This window comes from Marmota marmota, unplaced genomic scaffold, assembly GCF_001458135.2.
Source record: "Marmota marmota marmota unplaced genomic scaffold, marMar, whole genome shotgun sequence".
Taxonomy (NCBI): domain Eukaryota; kingdom Metazoa; phylum Chordata; class Mammalia; order Rodentia; family Sciuridae; genus Marmota; species Marmota marmota.
This window is the reverse complement of record NW_025999853.1, coordinates 49,467,637-49,476,278: the sequence shown is the minus strand read 5'-3', so window position 1 is coordinate 49,476,278 and position 8,642 is coordinate 49,467,637. Positions and strand designations below refer to the sequence as shown.

Below are 8,642 nucleotides of genomic sequence, written 5' to 3'. Positions count from 1 at the left end.
GCCCAGCGCCCCGCGCGGCGCAGACCCTGTCGGCCTCCCCGGTGCCGGCCTCCGGGGAGGCGGCTGCTTCCTGGTGGGGGCGCCACTTTCTTGAGAGCCCCCTTTACCCGCCGGGAAGAGCCCTTTCCCTCTTTTTTTGCCTTTCATCCCGGAGTGTGTTAGTCCTCTATCCTAAGTAAGGGAGGAAGCCCGTCGCCTGAAGAGGCCCCAACCTATAACCCGGAGTGGTCTTCACTTGGCACAGTCCTAACCTCACGAAGGAGCTTTTATCCCGAAGAACTCCAAACCCCTTTCCCCGAGAAATTCCTTCCCTGCATGCATTACCAAGTGCTGCTTACTCCCTCGTCTCCCTCACCCGCCACGCCTGTTCCACTCAGTCCCTACCACTTCTTAACCCGAGAAGTCCCCTTAGCCGCCACCGTGAGGGCCCAGACGCTTTCATCAATTGCTTGGTCCGAAGGCCTTGCCATCGATTCTAAGACACCCCCTCATCCACCCACACAAGCAGGAGACTCCCGCCGGGTCAGCCGGTGCACCCGACTCTTTTCCTTTGAGTGGCATAGCGGAGAGGTAAGGAGCGAGGCGGGGTAGTCTCAAGGTGTGTGTATGTGGGCCGCGGCCCGGCTTCCCACGGCCCCGCGCGCGTCCGCGATCTCCGTGCGGACCCTTTCTGTAAGCGCGCAGCAAAGCGCGATTTTGGGAGTCACGGTGGCCGAGTGGTTAAGGCGTTGGACTCGAAATCCAATGGGGTTTCCCCGCACAGGTTCGAATCCTGTTCGTGACGGTGGCTTTTTTTCGCCTCCATCTTCATAGCATATAAGAGGAACCCCTGTACTCGCACGTGTCTTTCCCGCACTTCCCTTTCCGTCTCCATAAAGGGAGGCTAAAGGTCACATCTCTGCACTTGGGGAGGACTGGGGTGGTCCCAGATCTCGGAAAGCTTAATTATGCAGAGCTGTATTGGCTGCTAGGATACCAGACCCTCAGAATTCTGTAACTTATGATTTGCTAGCAGATGTTGACACACGTTCCATTCTTTTGAAGGATGGGGAAGGATTTGAGTGAAGAAGAGTTGAATTTTTTCAGGGAATGTGAGCTTGTGCAATAATCATCAAACCTGGAATTTCTAGGAAAATAGAGCATCTCTGAATTATTTCTTCCTTCCTTCCTTCCTCCTTCTTTCCTTCTCCTTTCTTTCCTTCCCTTTTTTTTTTTTTTTTTGGTACCAGGGATTGAACTCAGGGGCACTCGACCACTGAGCCACATCCCCAGCCCTATTTTGTATTTTTTTTTTTTTTTTTTAGAGACAGGGTCTCTTGAGTTGCTTAAGGGCCTCACCAAGTTGCTTAGGCTGGCTTTGATCCTCCTGTCTCAGCCTCTGGAGCCGCTGGGATTGCTGGGATTATAGGCGTGGGCCAGGCCGGCTACACCTCTGAATTTTGTAACTGGAAGTAACACCTTCAAAGTCTGAGGCCACTGAAGACCCAAGAAAGAGGGCATTTTCATTAGGATTTTCTTGAGGCGGACATAGGAAGGGGCCTATTGGAACATAAACACTGCAGATCCAGCTGGAGCCAGGGAGTTGGAAAATAATTTTATTTTTTATAAAGTGCTTGTTGTGTACCAGGTACTGTTCTCTGTGTTAACCAAACTAGGGAATTCATCTGTTCTTATGCTCTCCTTTACTCAACATCACTTAGTTCTTAATCTAAGATACTTGTTTTTGTACTTCATTTCTTGTGCAGTGCATCTTCTCCAAAAAGGATCACAAGAGCAGGCAATTCAGGGTAAGTCAGAGCTTTGTGCACATTTATATCTTAAGAGTTTTTCACCCTCATACCACTACTCAGCTGAACTTCCCAGCATCACTCTCACCACTCCAAAATCCTGCATATCCTTTGGGCTCTCCTCCTTGATGCTCTAGATCACTCCAGCTGGAACCTAACAGTCTGTCAACTACCATTCACTGAGTATGATGCAAGGAATATCTTAACATGCTTCCACAAAATTAAGAACAAGTTCTGTTTATTTTGCTTTCTAAATATGTTTCTCTAAGGTGAGTTTCAGGTTGGGCCCACCACTTAGCAAAGCTTTCAATTGGGAAGTAGTGGTACTTGTGAGCCATACTAAAGTAATCACTCTGCAGCTGACCTTAAGTCTTGCCATGGCTGTTTTTTTGTATTGCATGATCTGACCCTTTTCTCTCAACAGTCTTCCATTTTATTTTTTATTTATTTTTGCGGTTGCAGGCTTTGAACCTACAGATGCTTTATCACTGAGCCACATCCCCAGCCCTTTAATATTTTTGGTACAGGATCTCCAACTTGGCTCAGCATCCCAAGTCACTAGTATTTCAGGCATGTGCCCTTGTGCCCAGAGTCAATCTTCACAGCCACCAGCATTCTTTTAGTTTCCTAGTATAGTTATTTGACCTTGTTCATATGCTGTTCTCTGCTTTAAATAACCTTCTCATCCTCATCTACTCAGTATCCACCTAAGTGTTGGTTCTCTTAGAAAGTCTCTGACCACCTGTTGCTGCACACATCCTTCTCCCTAATCTTATATGAAGTCTTTCTTCCTCTGTAGAATATAAACTCTTGACACAAATAAGCCACTCAGTATACACATTTTAATCTTGTTTGGCTTTATTTTATTTTATTTTTTTCTTTTTGGGGGTGAGTGGGCGGGTAGGGATTGAACCCCGGGCATTTTACCACTGAGTTACAACCTCAGCCCTTTTTATTTGTAATTTTGACAGTGTCTCACTAAGTTGCTTGGGCCTTGCTAAATTGCTGAAGCTGGCCTGGAACTTGCAATCCTCCTGCCTCAGCCTCCTGAGTTCACAGGAGTTCACCACCATGCCTGACCAAATTGGTGTTTTTTTACAGTAATGTAAAAATTTCTTGAGACTTAGGAAAACAGTGTATTTTGTTTCTTTGCAAGAAAATACTTCATACACAGATGTGATCAAACATATAATGAAATAATAGAATCTAATAGGCTCAGTTTTCCACTTCCTGCCAAGTCCCATTTTGGATATACCTTCAGGCTTAAATATCTGGAGAGCCAAAATCAAAATTGACCAGCAGAGGGCAACCAATAACCATGTTGTGAAGGGAAGAAGGCTTCAAGATTTACAAAATGGAGGCTCTAGACCGGGAAGGGGACTGTGGCAGAGGTGGCTGAATACTTGATCTTTTTCCCTTCTCAAATTTATTTTCCCTATAACTTCTGAGGGTGAGGGTTTGTAACCTTCATGTACAATAGATAACTTGAAATTTCTACCATCTCTGTAGGCCACCCCAACTTCTCAGTTCCTTCACCCTTTTCCTTCTAGCCCAGCAAGTCCTATCTATCCGTTTTATATTGTATGACCTGATCCACTCCCCAAACCATTTTTACATATTTATATTCCACCCAGTGCTTTAGTTCCTAGTAGTTTAGCTCTAGTATTTGACCTTGCTTATCTTCCCTGAAGTTGCCTTCTCTACTAGGCTTACCATCCCACTCATTTCAGCCTCCTAAAGAACCTTCCATAAATATTTTTGCATCACCTTCAAATTCTCATACTCCAGGTAACCATTCCTTCATGAATTCATGACAGAGAAAATCCTACATTCGACAATTTCAAATCACCAAATTGTTTTGTACTTTTTTTCAGATAAAATACCGACTTCCTGCCAAAGTCCCTAGTACGTTCATCCCTTGTCATCTGGTTTCTGCCTCCCAAAGTTATTTTAGACATTAATAGAAACCATTGGACAGATATGTATATGTGTGTGAGAGAGAGAGATAAAGAGAGAGAGAGAGAAATGCAGGAGATTGAACCCAGGGCATTCTACCACTGAGCTATACCCCCAGACCCTTTTTTAAAAAATTTTGAGATAGGGTCTTGCTGAGTTGCAGAGGCTGGCCTTGAAATTGTGATCCTCCTGTCTCAGCTTTCCAACTTGCTGGGATTGCAGATATGTGCTACCACACTAGGCCAGAGCTAATAGTGATATTTTCAAGTATAAATTCTTAAGATTGGGGTTGGGTCTGGGCTCAGCAACAGAGTGCTTGCCTCACATATGTGAGGCACTGGGTTCTATCCTAAGCACCACATAAAAAATATATTTTATCCATCTACAACTAAAAATATTTTTAAAAATTCTTAGATTGTAATCAAAATTGCTTTCCAGCATTAAAAAAAAAACAAGCTGCTAATGAGGGAAAATCTCACGTGCAATTGTTTAATATTGTGCTCTTCCAAGTTGTTGACTTACTCTAAATTTTAAAAGGCTTGGATAAACCCCTGAAGTTTATCCTATAAAGCAAATAATTAGGACTTGAGTGGAAATGATCTCAACCTACAGTTGTTTCAGGGATGTTGCAATGACAGAAAACATTTCTGAAATTCCTTCCCAGCCTAGTTTATGAGCTATCTTAAAATGATTCATTACTTCAGAATTATTTTTTAAAAATTAGTCAACCTTATCATGCATCGCCTGTTTTGTTCCAGATGACTGCTGGGATTCCTAGTACTAGAATTTCTTGATCTCCTCTGGGCAGATAATTCCCCAATTCATGTCCTTAGCTCTAAAACTCCAGATCCATTTCCTGACTAAACACATTTTCCAACCCAGTTCTCCAAATTAACTCAAAACTACTCATCGTCTTCTCCCTATTCAGGTTAATGACACCGTGTTCTCAGCAACATATACTAGAAACCTGTCTTTTATCTTTGACTCATTTTTGTTTATGTGTAGTAGTTAGAGGCTCAGGTTCTAGAATGATTTTTCTGGGCTCAAATCCTAGTTTTGATTATTAACTCTGTGAACTTTGCCTTCTGCTTCAGTTTCCCCACATAAAAAATGGAGTTGATGATAAAACCTCTTAATTAAAAAGTTGTTGGGCCAGGGACATGTCTACAGCCTCAGCTACTTGGAGTTTGAGGCAGGATGGTGGCAAATTGAGGCTAGCCTTGGCGATTTAGTAAGACTGTCTCAAAATGGGATTGTACCTTCAGTGGTAGAGTGCTCCAGGTTCAATCCCCAGTATGGAGCAGCAACCCAGTATGGGTGGGTTAGTGGGATTATTAAATTAATATCTAATATTTAGAACAATGCCTGTCTCACAGTAAATGCTCAATCTGCCCACTACCCCTTTTCTTTAATGCCAAATGTGACTGGTTCAGAATTCAGCTCATGATTCCAGAGAAGCCTTCCCCTTCACGTCCTTCAAATAGATAGGGACTAAATATAACAGGACAAGAAAGGAGTCATCTATCTATTAGCAACATACTATACTGCATTTCTCATTGTTTAAGTTTACATTACCTAGTAAGCTGCAAATTACATCTTATTTTTCAATTATTTACATACTTCAAATGCCTGGCACCATGTCACCAGTTTCATTGTTGGGCTGAGAAAAATCTAATCAGTGAAGACCTTATTTATTTTTCTTCCCAAATGTATCTTGTCCTTTCTTTCCTGCTATATTTCAAGGGCTTATCCTCTCTGCATAAATTACTGGAAAGCTTGTTAATATTGCTGACACCAATTTGTTTTCTTCTCACAACCACCAGAATGAGTTGAAAGCCATTCGTCCTCTCAAAAACTTACCTGTAAAATTAAAATCCAAATTCCCTATCATGCAACTTCAATAACTGGCCTCAAATTATTTCTACTAACCTTTCATTAGATCCTTTGATAAATTATGCTCCAGATTATATCCTATTGTTTTCCTTCACTTCACTTTTTTAAAAATATTTTTCTTTAATTGTAGATGGACATAATGACTTTATTTATTTATTCTTATATGGTCCTGAGGACTGAACTCAGTGCCTTACACGTGCTGGGCAAGTGCTGTACCACTGAGCCACAACCCCAGCCCATAACTTCACTTTTTAAAAAAAATGTTTTGTGATACTGGAGATTGAACCCAGGGGCACACTACCACTGAGTCTGTATGTGTGTGTGTGTGTGTATATATATATATATATATATATATATATATATAAATAAAATATTCTTTAGTTGTCAATGGACCTTTATTTTTATTTCTTTATATGAGGTGCTGAGAATTGAACCCAGTGCCTCACACATGGTAGGCAAGTGCTCTACCACTGAGCCACAACCCCAGCCCCGGGTCCTTTGTATTTAAGACAAGATCTCACTAAATTGCTGAAGCTGGCCTTGAACTTGGGATTCTCCTCCATCTATCTTCTGAATAGCTGATATTACAGGCATGCACCACTGCATCTGGCTATCTCTGTTTTGTTTTTATTGGCACTGGGGATTGAAACCAGGGGTGCTCTTTCACTGAGCTATATCCTCAGCCCTTTCTATTTTGAAACAGAGTCTCACTAAATTGCCAAGTCTGGCCTCAAACTGAATTCTCCTGCCTCAGTCACCCATGTTGATGGGAATACAGGCATGTACCACTGCACCTAGCCCTTCAATTGTTTTATATTGTGATCTCAAAACAGGTTGCAATGTTTTAGACCTTTAAGCATTTTTGTTTTGAAGCATTTTCTTTCTTTAAATATTCTTGGTTTTAGGTGGACACAATATCCTTATTTTACATTTATGTGGTGCTGATGATCGAACCTAGTGCCTCATGCATGCTAGGTGAGCACTCTACCACTGAGCCACAACCCCAGCCCCTTGAAGCATTTTCTTAAAGCAAGCCAAGATTTAAAAGTTGTGAGATGCTACATAAATGTTAAGATGTCCAGAGTTTTTTGAAAAATCATTAAAATTGGCAATATTTGGTACTTATTCTTGTATGGCAGACCTACACTGCCAGGTGTCTTCTCTCAAGGTATGTATTTTGCGGGGCTGGGGTTGTGGCTCAGTGGTAGAGCGCCTGCCTGGCATGTATGAGGCACTGGATTTGATCCTCAGCACCACATAAAAATAAAGGTCCATCTACAACATTAAAAAAAAGTTAAATAGAAAAGATATGTAGTTTTCATTTAGCCATCTTTAAAAAAAAAAAATCTTCCTACAACTGTACAGTGAAAAGATCAGACTAAAGGTGGAGCAATCGAGCATATCTCCTGATGTTAAGAAATACAAAGACTCTCCTGTTATGTCTTCTATCCTCAGAAATGTTTGGCTTGAATCTCTCAAGATTCTAATTTTGTTAAGTAAAACAGGGATTAGAGGAATCATTTTAAGTACTCTGTTTAAAAGCATCCAGCTAGTCAGTGGTGGAGCCCTTGCCTGGCATGTGGCCCTGGAGTCAGTCTCCAGCAGTGGGGGGGAAAAATGCCGCAGTGGCACACACCCCTGGTAATCCCAGCAATGTGGGTGGCTGAGGCAGGAGGATAGCAAATTCAAGACCAGTATTAGCAATTTAGCAAGACCCTGTCTCAAAATAAAAAATGCTTGGGGCAGGGCTATAGCTCCATGGCAGGGCACTGTGAGGCACTGCATTCGATCCTCAGCACCACATAAAAAATAAACAAATAAAATAAAGGCATGATCTCCGCCTACAACTACAAAAAAAAAATTAAAAATAAGTAAAAAAATAGAAAAAGCTGGGAATGTAGCTTAGTGGTACAATCCTGGGTTCAATTATCAGTCCCACCCCCACACCCCACCAAAATAAAAGCAGTCAATCTATTGAAAAGACAATTCTCCAGGACAACTGGCCTAATCTCTTGAACAAATTAGTATTATATAAAAAAGGTTATTCTGGGAATTCAAATAAAGAAAGTATACTGGGCCAGGTGCAGTGATGCACACCTATAATCCCAGCAATTTGGGAAGCTGAGACAGGAGGATTCCAAGTTCAAGGCAAACCTCAGCAATTTAGGAGGGCTCTAAACAAAAATTAAAAAAAAAATAAAAAGGGCTGGGAATGTGACTAAATGATAAAGCACTCCTGGGTCCAATCTCTTATACCATTAAAAAAAAAAAAAAAACCACTGGTTTTATTTTCCTCTGTCCATACATTACTAGTAACCTTAGCATACTTATTATGCCTTATGATATATTCATTGGCATTAGGGAGTAAGTTCTTTGAAGGTAAGTGCCATTTTACCACATGAATACCCCAAGCCTCCCATTCTCACTGTTATCTTGCAGGACAGACATTCAATGAATATATTTCCAAAAACAGTTCTACCCCAAAGGAAGAAGATATGGTACCATTCATAACATTCCAAAGAATGAATAGCAGGTTCTCAAAGTAATTTTGGAGGAATTTCGGGGAAAACAGGACTAGTAGTATTACTTGGGTACAAATATTGCTCTTAAGCTCTATGTTGTGATGTGCCCATCATTATGTTCTAATCATACCTTATGTATATCAAAGTATTGACTCAGTGCAGGAATGCCTTTTCCCTCCAACTCACCAGTTTCTAGAATATTATTAGACTTACATTCGCTGCATGACAAATGCTCAAAAAACTTAAAATATAGTTGTGTGGGGAGTTCCTTCTCATGATAGGGGGAAGGTGGTGCCAGAAAGTGCTTAGAAAAAGACTATCAGTGTTTGATGACCACAGCAGGTATAGTTGCTTCAGGTTCCCTTCCTCACATTTATTTTCTTGGTTAGGAGGTATCAGGGAGTGGAGGCCTCTCTGCCTGCAATGAAATTCCAGATTTCAAAGCAAAGGTGCTTGTGGGATAGGGGGAAAAGGTGTGCACCTT

At 41.5% G+C, this 8,642-nt stretch overlaps 1 non-coding gene across 1 annotated transcript; it reads left to right on the top strand.

Annotated features, from left to right (window-relative positions):
- The first annotated feature begins 702 nt into the window (after positions 1–702).
- Positions 703–784, top strand: Trnas-cga. Its single transcript has one exon. It is a non-coding gene; the product is annotated as a tRNA-Ser (tRNA).
- Positions 785–8,642: the final 7,858 nt, after the last annotated feature.